Source organism: Glycine soja, chromosome 8 (assembly GCF_004193775.1).
Source record: "Glycine soja cultivar W05 chromosome 8, ASM419377v2, whole genome shotgun sequence".
Classification (NCBI taxonomy): domain Eukaryota; kingdom Viridiplantae; phylum Streptophyta; class Magnoliopsida; order Fabales; family Fabaceae; genus Glycine; species Glycine soja.
This window is the reverse complement of record NC_041009.1, coordinates 20,606,257-20,620,642: the sequence shown is the minus strand read 5'-3', so window position 1 is coordinate 20,620,642 and position 14,386 is coordinate 20,606,257. Positions and strand designations below refer to the sequence as shown.

At 38.5% G+C, this 14,386-nt stretch overlaps 1 pseudogene; it reads left to right on the top strand.

Moving 5' to 3' along the window:
• LOC114424004 overlaps positions 1-14,283 on the top strand; it is a 28,866-nt pseudogene extending 14,583 nt beyond the window's left edge.
• Positions 14,284-14,386: the final 103 nt, after the last annotated feature.

The window sequence follows — 14,386 nt, the reverse complement described above, 5'->3', positions numbered from 1 at the left end:
ATAAGCCTACCTTGCATTGATATCCATTGTCACCCTCTTTGAGCCTTTAACTCCTTCTTTCATTTTGTAGCTCATTACAAACCAAAAAGTGCAAAACCATGTTGTCCTAAACATTAGGGAGAAAAAAGGGCCTTGGAATTGTTTTGGGAATGGGTTTCACACAAGTGTGGGGGATTTGTACTTTATTTTATGAAAGTTCCTTTGTTTTCGTCATTTCATTTTCTTGTGACTTGTTGAAAAGAAAAAAAAGAAGAAGAAGAAAAATAGAAAAAGAAATAATAAAAGAAAAGAGAAAAAAATGGGAGTATAAAAAGCTAAAGTTCAAAAAGAAAAAAAAAATTATACAAACAAAGAAAAGAAGAAGAAGAAAATGTGTTGTGGTTCATTTTCATTCTTGTAAGATCTTGTTATTTTAATTTTGTTGCTCTCCACTTTGTTTCTTTGTTTTTAACCATCTTTTTACTTGTTGACTTATCCCTCATTGTCCCTCTTTTCCCTTAGTTCTAGCCTACATATCCTTCTCATATCCACCCTTACATAAGCCATACATTACAAACCAATAAAAGTCCTTTTGATCTTTGATGCATGTGTATTTCAAGTTGAATGGATTAGAGTCTTGTCAAAATTTGGATGTGCTAGCTACATGTGGTACTTGAGTGTAAACACAAACCCATACACATTTGGAAAGGTTGAGTGTTGTTCTTTGAAAGATTTCTATCACCATGGTACATTCTTAATTTTGACTAGACTACTTGTCCACTTTGCATTTTGTGATCATGTGTTCATGGGTTGCTTGTTACCTTGAGACCATTCTTCCATTTTTTATCTCTCATTTTTGTGCATTGTTAAGATCCATTGAAAAATATGTGTGCCTTGTTCATACCCTTCTTTTAGTCGAGGTAATTTTTTTAGTTTGATTTCTCTTTCTTAGTCTTTCTTTTAGTTTTGCCTAGGAGTGCAAAAGATAAAGTATGGGAGAATTTGATTGAGTATTTGTAGTTTAGTATTTTCTATTATTTTTAGCTCAATTGAAACCTCTTTGACCCTTATTTTCTCACTTTAACTTAGTTTTGGTCTTAGGAAAATGATTGAGCTTAACTGATAATTGTGGCTTATTTTTGGATTTTTTTGCTTACTTGACCTATCTAACTTGTGCAGGGACTATAGGACACTATAGAACTCCAAATGGAACATGTGAGTAGTCCCTGTAAAGCTAAGAAAATGATCTTCAATTTTGTAACAAATAAGCTTGGGCCAGTTCTGCCATTTCGAGGCTCAAATTAGGCTTGGAAGTCAGAACCTTTGCACTTGAGTAATTGGGCTGCGAATTTAGGGTTTGCTTTGTGTAGTTAGTTTAATTAGGTTGATTAGATGGGTCTAATCAGGGCCCATCCCTTCCTTCTGAGTAGTAACCATATATATTAGTTGAAGTTAGTTAGTTACTTCATTTTGTACAAAAATAGATTTAGTTACTTGTTGTGCAAGCTTTAGGATCAAAATCTTTTTTCTCTCTTTTTCTCTCAACTATTGTTCATTCTTCTCCCACTTTTCACTTATGTTCTTTGTTAGTCATCATTTACGACTAACTTTTGTATTGAAAAGTTTCATGAAATTTATATCTTTTTCCCAATTTATGGTTCTTTTTGTAGGTTTGTACACATTTTTATGTTTAGTTTAATTTTACTCAGTAGATATTCCCAATATTGTGCATTAATGTGGTTCAACTTCAGTTTCAGGCTAAAGGATGAAGAAGAAGAAGGTTAAAGCAGTTGGTATCTCGCTAAGCGAGGCATATGCGCTTAGCGAGTAACATCCGCTAAGCGAGGCACTTAGCTCACTTAACGAGTTGCGAGAACCTGTCATTCATGCATGCATTCAGCGTGCCATCAGCTCCCTCAGTGAGTCATTTGTCTCTTCTCGTGCTAAGCGCGCTAGCTCGCTAAGCAAAAATTCACTAACTCACGCTTAGCGGGAAAATGGCGCTAAGCGAGCCTTCAGGATCAAAAAGCCCTTGAAAGACTAAAGTTGTCAAAAAATAAAAAAGAGGAGTTCTGAGAGACTTCGGGGAGAGAGACATAACAGAGCAAGAGAGAAAAGCTTGAACGAAAGGCCTCGACATTCAAGAGGATTTTAGGTTTAGGAGTGATTGTTAGGTTTCTAGAGGTGGAGGAGACATCCCCACCACTTTGTAATCTTAATTTTCCCTCAAAAACCTCATCTTGGTGCTGAAAGGTGCTAACTTACAATGGAAGGCTAAATCTCTTGTTGGGGATTTCTGCTGAGCTTTGATGTAAAACTCTTCACTATCTATTTAAAGTTGTTTTTATGTGTTCATTGCTTCTATCTGTATTTAATTCTTGCATTCTTGTGGCTTGATCACCCATTTATGTGTAAAGTTAGGAATTTTAGCATTGAGAAGTGCTTTAAATCCTTAGAACTTGATAGAGCAGGCTAGAGAACTGTATGTTTGGACACGGAGTGCAGGGATTTAGTTTATAATATGTCGTAATCTTAATGCAATTCGTTTAAGCTAAGTTTGAAAAGGGATCTAGAACGAAGTTTAAATAGAATTAGACTCATTCACTAGAGGAATCTTGGTTTGAGTAGTCGTTTTCAACATAGAACACAGAAACAACCTTAAATAGAGAAAAATACTTAATAACATCATTTTGTTTAGTAGAAAAACCCAACGTTTTAATCATCTGTTTATCCCTCACATTTAGGTAGTTAATTTTGTAGTTGAATTAGAACTGTAGACACAACTTCTCTTTATAGTTACTGGCTTTATACAAATGTTTACCTACTGAATGAATGTTTCTGAATGAAACAAGTTCCCTGTGATTCGATATTTGGTTCTTACCGTTTTATATTACTTGTGCGACTCGATGCACTTGTTGATTAGCATCGCTGACCAGTGGAACAAGTTTTTAGCGAACAAGTTTTTGGCGCCGTTGTCGGGGAACTTTTTTCCATTTGGGAAGTATAGTTCAGTTTGTAGGCATTGATTTTTTATTCTTTGATTGATTTTTGTGTGAATAAATTTATTCTTCTCTTGATTTGGTTAACTGCTTCTCTTGTTAGAGTTTTGTATGTGAGGTAACCCTTCTGCAGGTGATTTAGCTCCATTGGATTTGGAGATATAAGCCACTTGTAGGAGGAATAACGCAGAGCGAAAAAGAAAATTTTTGCAAGACAGGACAGCACAACTAGGTTCGGAGGAAGCTCAATCTTCTGAGGCATCTTCTATCTTTCCAGAGCAAAGAGAACCAGAAGTAGGTGCATCTAGGGCTAATATCATGGCTGAAGATCAACCTAGAAGGGTTACCCTTGAAGACTACTCTAGCTCGACTGTGCCACAATTCTTCACAAGTATAGCACGACCAGAAGTTCAAGCACACAATGTTACATACCTTCACTCCTTGATACAGTTAATTCAAGGAAATCTATTTCATGGCTTGCCAAACGAAGACCCATATGCACACTTGGCCTCATACATTGAGATTTGCAATACAGCCAAGATTGCCGGTGTGCCTGAGGACGCAGTGAGGTTGAGTTTGTTCTCTTTTTCATTGTCTGGAGAAGCAAAGAGATGGTTACATTCAGTTAAGGGAAACAGTCTCAAGACTTGGATGAAGTGGTGGAGAAATTTTTGAAGAAATATTTCCCCGAGTCTAAGACAGCATAAGGAAAAGCAACCATCTCCTCATTTCACCAGTTTTCGGATAAGTCTCTAAGTGAAGCACTTGAACGATTTCGTAGTTTGTTATGGAAAACACCGACTCACGGATTCTCAAAACCAATTCAACTCAACATTTTTATAGATGGGTTAAGGCCGCAGTCCAAGCAATTGTTGGATGCTTTTGCAAAGGAGAAGATCAAATTGAAGACCCCGGAAGAGGCTATGGAACACATTGAAAACATGACTACAAGTGATCATGCCATCTTGCATGATCGGACTCACATTCCCACAAAGAGAAGCCTGCTGGAGCTTTCCTCTCAAGATGCATTACTGGCACAAAATAATTTGTTGTATAAGCAGCTTGAGACATTGACAAAAACATTGAGTCAGTTGCCTAATCAATTGCAGGTTAATCAACCTTCACATTCAGTTGTTTTGCAAGTTGGAGGTTGCAGCATATGCGGAGGGGCTCATGAATCCGGACACTGTATTCCCCTGGATGACACAACCCAAGAGGTAAATCACATGGGAAACCAAAGCAGGCCAGGATTTAATGCAGGTGGATATGCAGGTTACCAGTAAGGTTCAAATTATAACCAGAATCAAGGGCAGTGAAGGTCCAACCCTGGAAATCAGTTCAACAAGGACCAATGTGGATCATCCAATAGGCCTCAGAACCAAGGGTCTAGCCTCTATAACAGAACCACCAAGCCGGAGGAGACTTTAGCTCAATTTATGCAGGTTACAATGTCAAATCATAAGAGCATCGAGTCTGCCATTAAAAACTTGGAGATTCAAGTGGGGCAGCTGGGCAGATAGCAGAGAATTCTTCTAGCAATTTTGGAGCAAACGGTGAGAAGAATCCAAAGGAAGAATGCAAAGTTGTCATGACCCAGAGCAAAAAGGCAAACCTGGTTGAGGATGAGGGAAGGATTAGTGACAACCAAGAATTAGTGGCTGGAGAAAAAAAAAAGAGGAAGAAGAAGATTAGTTGAGAGAGAAATAAATAAATGAAGAAAAAGAAAAAGAAGAAAAAAAATGAAAAAAATAGAGAGAAAGAGGGAGAAAGGGAGACAAAGAGTGAGCTTGCAAGAGAAAAGAAGAAAGAGGTTGTCTCATGTACTGGGAAGGAAGCACCATACCCTCTGGTGCCATCAAAGAAAGACAAAGAGCGACATCTGGCTCGTTTCCTTGACATCTTCAAGAAATTAGAGATAACCATTCCCTTTGGAGAAGCCCTACAACAAATGCCATTATATTCTAAGTTTTTGAAAGATCTGCTTACCAGAAAGAGCAAATACATCCAGAATGATAACATTGTGGTGGAAGGGAACTGTAGTACGGTGATTCAAAGAATCCTTCCACCTAAGCATAAGGATCCTGGGAGTGTCACTATTCCCTACTCTATTGGTGCAGTGTTGGTTGGTAAAATTTTCATTGATTTGGGGGCCAGTATAAATTTGATGCCCCCTCTCCATGTGTAGGAGAATTGGAGAGTTGGAGATTATGCCAACTAGAATGACACTACAACTGGCAGACACATCAATTACAATGCCATATGGAGTGATTGAAGATGTTCTAGTCAAGGTGTAGCATTTTACTTTCCCTGCAGATTTTGTTGTGATGGATATTAAAGAGGACGTTGAAATCCCCTTGATTTTGGGTTGTCCCTTCATGTTAACCGCCGGTTGTGTGGTGGATACGGGAAAGGGTAAACTAGAAATGGGCATAGATGATCAGAAGATCAAGTTTGATCTGTTTGATGCAGTAAAGTACTTACTTGACCGGAATGTCTATTTAAAGGTTGAGGAACTTAAGAATGAGATGGTTCTAATGGTCAGAGCCAAGCTTGCTCTAGATCCATGAGGTAATATGCGTCAAGCTAATGACTTTAAACGAGTGTTTACTAGGAGGCAACCCAGCTCTTTTTATTTTCATTAATTATTGCATATAGTTAGGATAAACTTATTTGTGATTTGTTGAGTAAGTCATCAACATGTTCAGTTTTGAAAATGGGGTTGTCAAAGCTTCTTTGAAGTTGTGGATGAAAAATAACTTCTTAGAAAAATTTTCAGTCATCCACTCGCTCAGCGCGCCATGTGCGCTAAGCGAATCATCATTCATGCACTGAGCGAGTCTCAACTTGCGCTAAGCGCATCAACCCCTACCCATTGGCTAATGAGGTCTCACTAAGCGAGACTTGTGCGCTAAGCCCAAAAACCTCTCTAGAATTGCATTTAATGGAATTAGGCTAAGCGAGTCTTATCACTAAGCACACAACATCATCTCGCTAAGTGCAATCATTGCATTAAGCGCAATTCCTTCTCTGTCTGGACCTTCATGTGAATTGGGCCCAACGGGTCAGCCCGCTAAGCCTAAATCCCTCTCGGGTTTGAAATTGCACTAAGTGAGATAGTCTCGCTAAGCGTGCCCCACTACTACATCAAGAAGCATTTAATTCGCTAAGCAGACACATGTTCTGCTAAGCGAAAGTTGCAAACCAATCAGAGTTGTAGATCTCGCTAAGCGCGTACCCTTCGCACTAAGCCCAAATCCTTCTCGGGTTTTCTAATTTTCAAATTGGGCTAAGCTAGATGTCCCGCTAAGCGCGTGAATTTAAAATCTGAAAATTCAAACCTCACTGAGTGCTCGCTTAGCGAGTCACGCGCGCTAAGTGAGACAGTCGAAATTGCCAAAAATAAACATTGCTGCCTTAGGCAGTTTCTTTTGTGCATAATTTAAAAATATCTCTCATACTCATCATTGACATTCCTGCACTGCACTTCCCTTGCATCTTTGCTTCTTTGCTTCCTTCTTTTCTCAACACTCTCATAAATCCAAGTAAGTATCTTGTACCTTGCTTTTAAATTTTTGTTTTTGAACCTTAGGATAGAAGCCATGTTAGTTGCTCTTAAAGTTTCGATTTTGTGATTGATGTTGTTGTTGTTTGCTTAGTTGTTAGATTGTATGTTGTTAGGGGTTTCGTTTCGCACATAATGTAGGTTATATTGCTTTGATTTGATTAGGTTTTGAGACCTAATAGTGGCCTGTAGTTAGGGGCTGCAAAGCCCCAATTTTTTCTGGAATTTTCGATGTACTCGCTAAGCGAGCCTGCTCGCTAAGCAAGTTCATCAATTTTGGATGAATTTTGGGGTTTTCTGATGAACTCGCTAAGCCGACCCTATCCCGCTAAGCGTGTTCATCGTTTTTGTTTGAATATTTGAATTTCTGTATGAACTCGCTAAGCCACTGCACTTCGACTTAACGAGCATTTAAATTTCCAGATTTTGTTTGTGTTCGTATGAACTCACTAAGTCGGCGTTCCATGCTTAGCGAGTTGTGTTGCTTGGGTCAGAGTCTAAGAGGCTTTTGGTCTTCTGTTGGTGGCTACGCGAGTCAGTCTCGCTAAGCAACCATGCCTCTGTAGCTTGAATAAGCCTAGGCTAAGTGAGTCAATCTCGTTAAGCCTAAGGAAATTTAGTTTTCTAATTTTATGTTCTTGCGCTAAGCAAGTCAGTCTCACTAAGCGCAATTTCTTCTCTATTTTGGAATTGGGCTTAGCGAGCCTGCTCGCTAAGCCAATTATGTTCCAATAGTCAAATTTGGGCTAAGTGCCTGCTGGCGCTAATCCTGTGTAGTGTGTTGCACTAAGCGAGTCAATCTCGCTAAGCGCAATTAGCTCTATGTCCGAGAATAAGGCTTAGTGAGCCATGCTCGCTTAGCCATTGTGCTATTTCAGCTAAGCGAGTGTGTCTCGCTTAGCCAGAGTCTTTGTTTTTGTGTAGTCGCACTAAGTGCGCCCTGCGTGATAAGTGTATCTTATTATTTTCATAAGGCGCGCTAAACGAGTCTATCTCGCTAAGCGCCCAGTCAGTTATTCTGTTTTATTTTTCTGATTTCAGTTTGAAATAAAACATGTCTAACTTGATTCCTGTGGTTCTTTTTGATGGAGATGGCCTCCAAAAAGAGAAAAGCTACCGCCTCCAGACCCAGGGAGCCCTATGACACTACCAGATTCATATCTGTGGGCGCCTGGGAGAGATATGATCAGAACATTCACTCCTGGAACATTCTTCCAGAGAGGAATGTTATTTTTTACATCACGGAGTACGATGAGTTCCGCAGGGAACTTGAGAGGCAGAACTGGCATAAATCCTTGACCAGGTAGATGGATGGGCACATAGATGTGGCCTGGTTCAAGGAATTTTATGCAAACCTATATGATCCTAAAGACAAATCCCCCAGGAAGGTCCGAGTGCGGGGGAAGTTGATTAAATTTGATGTTGCCTCTCTTAATGCTTTTCTGGAGACACCACCAGTTCTAGAGCCAGGGGAGCAGTATACTGCATATACCAGGTTCTGCAACACTCGCATAGACCCTCAGGAGCTGGTCGCTAAACTCTACATCCCAAGGAAGGGATTTGTACTTAATGCAGAGGGCGCACCTGGAAGCTCCTGAGGAAGGATTTGAATACAGTGGCGCAGACCTGGAGCGTCCTGTCATATTCTAACCTCGCCCCCACCTCTCACACCTCCGATTTGAATATGGACAACGTGAGGTTAGTTTATGGACTTGTTATGAGGATGGACATCGACGTGGGCTCACTCATATCAGGCCAGATCTCACAGATGGCTCAGTCCAACTCCTCTAGGCTTAGATTCCCTATACTTATCACAGCCTTGTGCGTGGCCCGAGGAGTAGTTCCAGACTCATTGACCTTCGAGTCCCTGAGCCTTGCCATTAATTTGGCATACATCAGGAAGAATTACTGGAACCCGGATGATCCCACGATCACTTTTTCGGGGACCCGCAAAGCTAGGGCTCGGGGACCATCGGACACTTTTGCCCCTTCTTCTTCTGCTCCTCCAGCTCCAGCCTTCGGCATCTCCATGTAGAGTTCAAACGTTCTAGTGCCGATGCTGTAAAGCCTTCACCATGGCTTATGCTTGGTGATGCAGAGTATCCATGATTTGGCTCAGCATCAGCCCATCATGAGCATGGAGGCATTTATGGCCCAGGTGGCTTGGCCAAGAGTCCAGCCTTCTCCACTAGGGGGAGGTGAGGCTCCTACAGCCCAGGAGTCGCAGCCAGAGGCACAACCCACACCGGAGGTCACATCAGAGGCCACTCCACAGACTTCACCTGCTGCTACACCATTAGTGGAGGTCTCAGAGGATGAGGAAGGCACCGAGGACACTAATTATACAGCTGATTTAGCAGCGGCGCAGAGCACCTGGGATCCCTGACCCACTACAGCACATGAGACACCTCAGCTAGCCAAGGATGCCCCTTCTTTACCTTAGGATGAGCCCACATCGGGGCATGATGAGTGATGACAAGACTATGATTTATTTTTCTGCTTTTTAGATACAATTTTTTTTATGTTTCAGTTTTAGTTTAGTATTTATTTTACTTTTTCAGAAAATTTTACAACTTTTTGAACAGTTTACATTTATATATGCAGTGGTTTGCTTGGGTTTGAAAATTTTGTGTTTGTGAATGATTTGAATCAATCAATGGCATGAATTGAGTGAATTGCGATGATGAGATCACATGCTTTGAATGAGTATGCAATAATTAGATAAGAAAGAACATGAATTAGGGACGTGAGTGAAAATGTTAGTTGGTTTGACAGGTAAATTGTGAAGGTAATCATTAGCCATAACCCGGTGAGTTGTGTGAACCTTAATTGTGAGAGATCGACTAGCATTGAGTACCAACTTTTGCATGAATCTCTGAATACTGAATGAATGCATGAATTTGGAAATGATGAAGGCCATGATTGATTGAAATAGCCACTTAGCCAAATAGCTTACCCTGTTCATGAATGAATTATCCCTTGCACCCACGTTGAGCTTAAATTTGATTGATTGAATTAAACTTGAGCCTGTTGAATTGTAATCTCCATCTACCTTTTCTTAGGTTGTAGGAGAGCATCATGGTTCAAAGAAAATTTCAAGAAATTTCAAGAATAAAAGTATGTGTGTGTTGTTACTCAAGCTAAGTGCCTTACATGTATGTGGCAAGTCAATAGAAGTTGGAATAAAAAGAAAAAAGTTGACCTAAGGATGAATGCTCTCCTAGAACCTAAGCTTTTGCATCCTAGAAAAACCATGAATTGTTTGCAGCTCAGCCTCATTACAAGCCAAGAAAGTCCTTTGGATTCAATTTATCTGTTTGTGATTGTATGTCATGAGATGAAATGCAAAAGTTGAGACTTGTGTTGGTTGTTGACTGAATAATTGCCTTAAACACTTGTTCTTATGAGTGAAAAGTGACCGTGAGGATTTGGCTTGATGAACCTTCCTTGATACTTGTCTTGCTTGCTAGCTTATTTCATTTGTGTTGCTTAATAACCATGTTCATATCTTTGCAATTCTGCATATCTTTATGAAAATTTGTTGGTTGAAGCATTGTTTGCCACTTGTGTTCATGTGATTGAATGCTTTGGAACAAATACAATTTTGCATAACCACTGTGATTTTGTCACTTGAGGACAAGTGAATTGTTCTTTATTTACTTGAGGACAACCAAAACTGTAAATCTGGGAGAGTTTTATAGTCATCATTTACGACTAACTTTTGTATTGAAAAGTTTCATGAAATTTATATCTTTTCCCCAATTTATGGTTCTTTTTGTAGGTTTGTATATATTTTTATGTTTAGTTTAATTTTACTCAGTAGATATTCCCAATATTGTGTATTAATGTGGTTCAACTTCAGTTTCAGGCTAAAGGATGAAGAAGAAAAAGGTTGAAGCAACTGGTGTCTCGCTAAGCGAGGCACTCAGCTCGCTTAGCAAGTTGGGAGAATCTGTCATTCATGCACGTGGTCAACGCGCCATCAGCTCGTTGTTCGCTTCGCACTCACCTAACTGCGATACTAATCAGCAAGTGTACAAAGTCACAAGTAGTATAAACGGTAAGAACTGAGTATCGAATCATAGGGAACTTGTTTCATTCCAAGAGCATTCATTCAATAGGTAAACATTTGTATAAAGCCAGTAAATATAAAAAGAAATTGAGTCTATAATTCTAATTTAACTACAAAATTAACTATCTAAATGTGAGAGATAAACAAATGATTAAAACATTGGGTCTTCCTACTGAACCTACTTGATCTTACTAAGTATTTTTCTCTATTTAAGACTGTTTTAGTGTTCTATGCCGAAAACAACTCTCCCAAACCATGATTCCTCGAGTGAATGGCCTAACTCTATTTAAACTTCGTTCTAGATCCCTCGTCGAACTTAGCCTAAACGAGTTGCATTAAGAATACGACATAATATAAACTAAATCCATGCACTTCGTGTCCAGACATACAGTTCTCTAACCTACTCTATCCAGTTCTAAGGATTTAAAACACTTTCCAATGCCAAAAATCCTAACTTTACATACAAATGGGTGATCAAGCCACAAGCATGCAAGAATTAAGTGCAAATAGAAGCAATGAACACATAATAACAACTTTAAATAGATAGTAAAGGATTTTACATCAAAGTTCAGCAGAAACCCCCAACAAAAGAGTTAGCCTTCCATTGCAAGTTAGCACCTTTCAGCCCAAGAACATGTTTTGGAAGGATAAGTAAGATTACAAAGTTGTGGGGGTGTCTCCTCCACCTCTAAAACCTAACAATCACTCAAAATCTCTCAAAGGCTAAAGCTATTCGTCCAAGCTCTTCTCTCTCGTTATGTTTTTCAGCTCTATTATGTCTCTCCTCTACTGCTCACTCTTTTTTTTCCAACTTCAGTCTTTTAAGGGCTTTCTAATCCTGAAGGCTTGCTTAGCGCCATTTTCTCGCTAAGCGCGAGTTAGTGACCAGAAGAGACAAATGACTCGTTGAGCGAGCTAATGGCATGCTGGGCACGTGCATGAATGATAGATTCTCTTCCAAATCCTCTCAATCCACTAAGCAAACTGAGTGTCTCGCTTAGCGAATGATCCTCGCTAAGCTCATATGCCTCTCTTAGTGAGACAACAGCTGTTTTAACCTTCTTTTTTTTCCATCCTTTGACCTGAAACTGAAGTTAAACCACCTTAATTCACAATATTGGGAGTATCTACTAAGTAAAATTAAACTAAACATAAAAAATATGTACAATCCTAAAAAAAGAACCATAAATCGGGGAAAAGACATAAATTTCATAAAACTTTTCAATACAAAAGTTAGTCGTAAATGACGACTAACGCTCGCTCAGCGAGTCATTTGTCTCTTCTCACGCTAAGCGTGCCCAGCTCGCTAAGCAAAAATTCACTAACTCGCGCTTAGCAGGAAAATGGCGCTAAGCAAGCCTTCAGGATCAAAAAGCCCTTGAAAGACTGAAGTTGTCAAAAAATAAAAAAGAGGAGTTCTGAGAGACTTCGGGGAGAGAGACATAACAGAGCAAGAGAGAAAAGCTTGAACGAAAGGCCTCAGCTTTCAAGAGGATTTTAGGTTTAAGAGTGATTGTTAGGTTTCTAGAGGTGGAGGAGACATCCCCACCACTTTATAATCTTAATTTTCCCTCAAAAACCTTATCTTGGTGCTGAAAGGTGCTAACTTGCAATGGAAGGCTAAATTTCTTGTTGGGGATTTCTGCTGAGCTTTGATGTAAAACTCTTCACTATCTATTTAAAGTTGTTTTTATGTGTTCATTGCTTCTATCTGTATTTAATTCTTGCATGCTTGTGGCTTGATCACCCATTTGTGTGTAAAGTTAGGATTTTTAGCATTGGGAAGTACTTTAAATCCTTAGAACTTGATAGAGCAGGCTAGAGAACTGTATGTTTGGACACAGAGTGCAAGGATTTAGTTTATAATATGTCGTAATCTTAATGCAATTCGTTTAAGCTAAGTTCGACAAGGGATCTAGAACGAAGTTTAAATAGAATTAGATTCATTCACTAGAAGAATCTTGGTTTGAGTAGTCATTTTCGGCATAGAACACAGAAACAACCTTAAATAGAGAAAAATAGTTAATTACATCATTTTGTTTAGTAGAAAGATCCAACGTTTTAATCATCTATTTATCTCTCACATTTAGGTAGTTAATTTTGTAGTTAAATTAGAACTGTAGACACAACTTCTCTTTATATTTACTGGCTTTATACAAATGTTTACCTACTGAATGATGCTTTCTGAATGAAACAAGTTTCATGTGATTCGATACTCGGTTCTTACTGTTTTATATTACTTGTGCGACTCGATGCACTTGCCGATTAGCATCGCTGACCAGTGGAACAAGTTTTCAGCAAACATTCTTCTTTTTTCTTGCACAAATTTCATGGCTTTTCCACTAGTGATGATCATGAAAGGTTAAACACTCAATCAATCCAAGATCCAATCCAAACAAGGCTGAATTTGAGTTTTGGTTTAATATTTCTAGTCTATGTGAATGTTTATCTTTTTTTTCAATCTTATTTTCAATTTTGATGATTATGAATATGCTTAGGATTGAAAACAAATTAGGTTAGGGATTCTTTTCCTAATTTTGAACTTAATGACAAATTGTTTGGATGATATTCCAACCTAATTTGTGATCTCATTGAATTTAGGAATTAATTCGATTGAACTAACTCTAATGACATTGATTGAACTTTCACAACTTGATTATTCTATGCAGAACTATGATAATTTGATTTGCATTGGTTTGGTGAATTGGATTGATGATCTCGAATCTATTTTACACCCTGTTTGTGCAATTTTGTTTGTATTCTGCAACTAAAATTTTGTTTCAATTTAGATTTCGCATTTCTGTTATGTGTTTTTACATTTCTTTCTAGTGCCTACAAACTATTCGTTGAAATTGTCCTTGCTATTTATAAGTGAACTAAAGTAAAAATCAAATTGAATCGTATCTCTGAATCGATTTAGATTAATCATATACTGCAAAATTTCTAAGTTTTTATTTGTTTTGACATGATTTGACAATTGTTATCAATCATCTCCAAATACCCTTCAATTAAGAGGGATTAATTTTGACCTCCCACATGTGATTGAAAATTCACCACCCAGGTAATCAATCCATCTCTCTAGCCACAACTACTTGTTTCTAGAGGAGTCATTCAACCACATCTCCTAGAAGTATAATGATAGAGTGACCAGTTCTATAAAAAAAATTTAATTTTCATAAAATAAAAAATTTCATTTAGGGGTTGAGCATATTGGGGGAATATGTCTGAAGGTGTTCCACAGGGTGATGCCATAATGCTAAAGGTTAGTAAACACATTCCCTAAAGTTCAATAATTCTTTTTTGGATAACTTGATCAAATCTCACTGATGTACTGGTAATCAAAATTTGTGTCCTTATGTGGATAACATTGTTCCAGGCTATGCCATAATTGGTCGGATGAAAAAGCCATATAACTTTTAAGCAATTGTCACAAAGCTTTGCCACCAAACGGGAAGGTCATAGTTGGGGATCTCATACTACCAGTAGATTCAGAACCTACAAATGATTACAAAATGATTTCAATTCTTGATATCATCATGTTTATTACACCTGGTGGAAGGGAAAGAACTGAGAAACAATTTGAGAGTTTGGGCAAGCGTTCTGGATTTTCTAGGTTTCAAGTTGTTTGTCGTGCTTTCTCTACTATGGCATTGATGGAATTTTACAAATAAGTAAATACTATCGGAAAACAATTTGACACTTCATTGAAATGCACATTTATTTTCCCATGTCATTTTTACACCATTTTATGAATAATAAAATTAAAATATATTT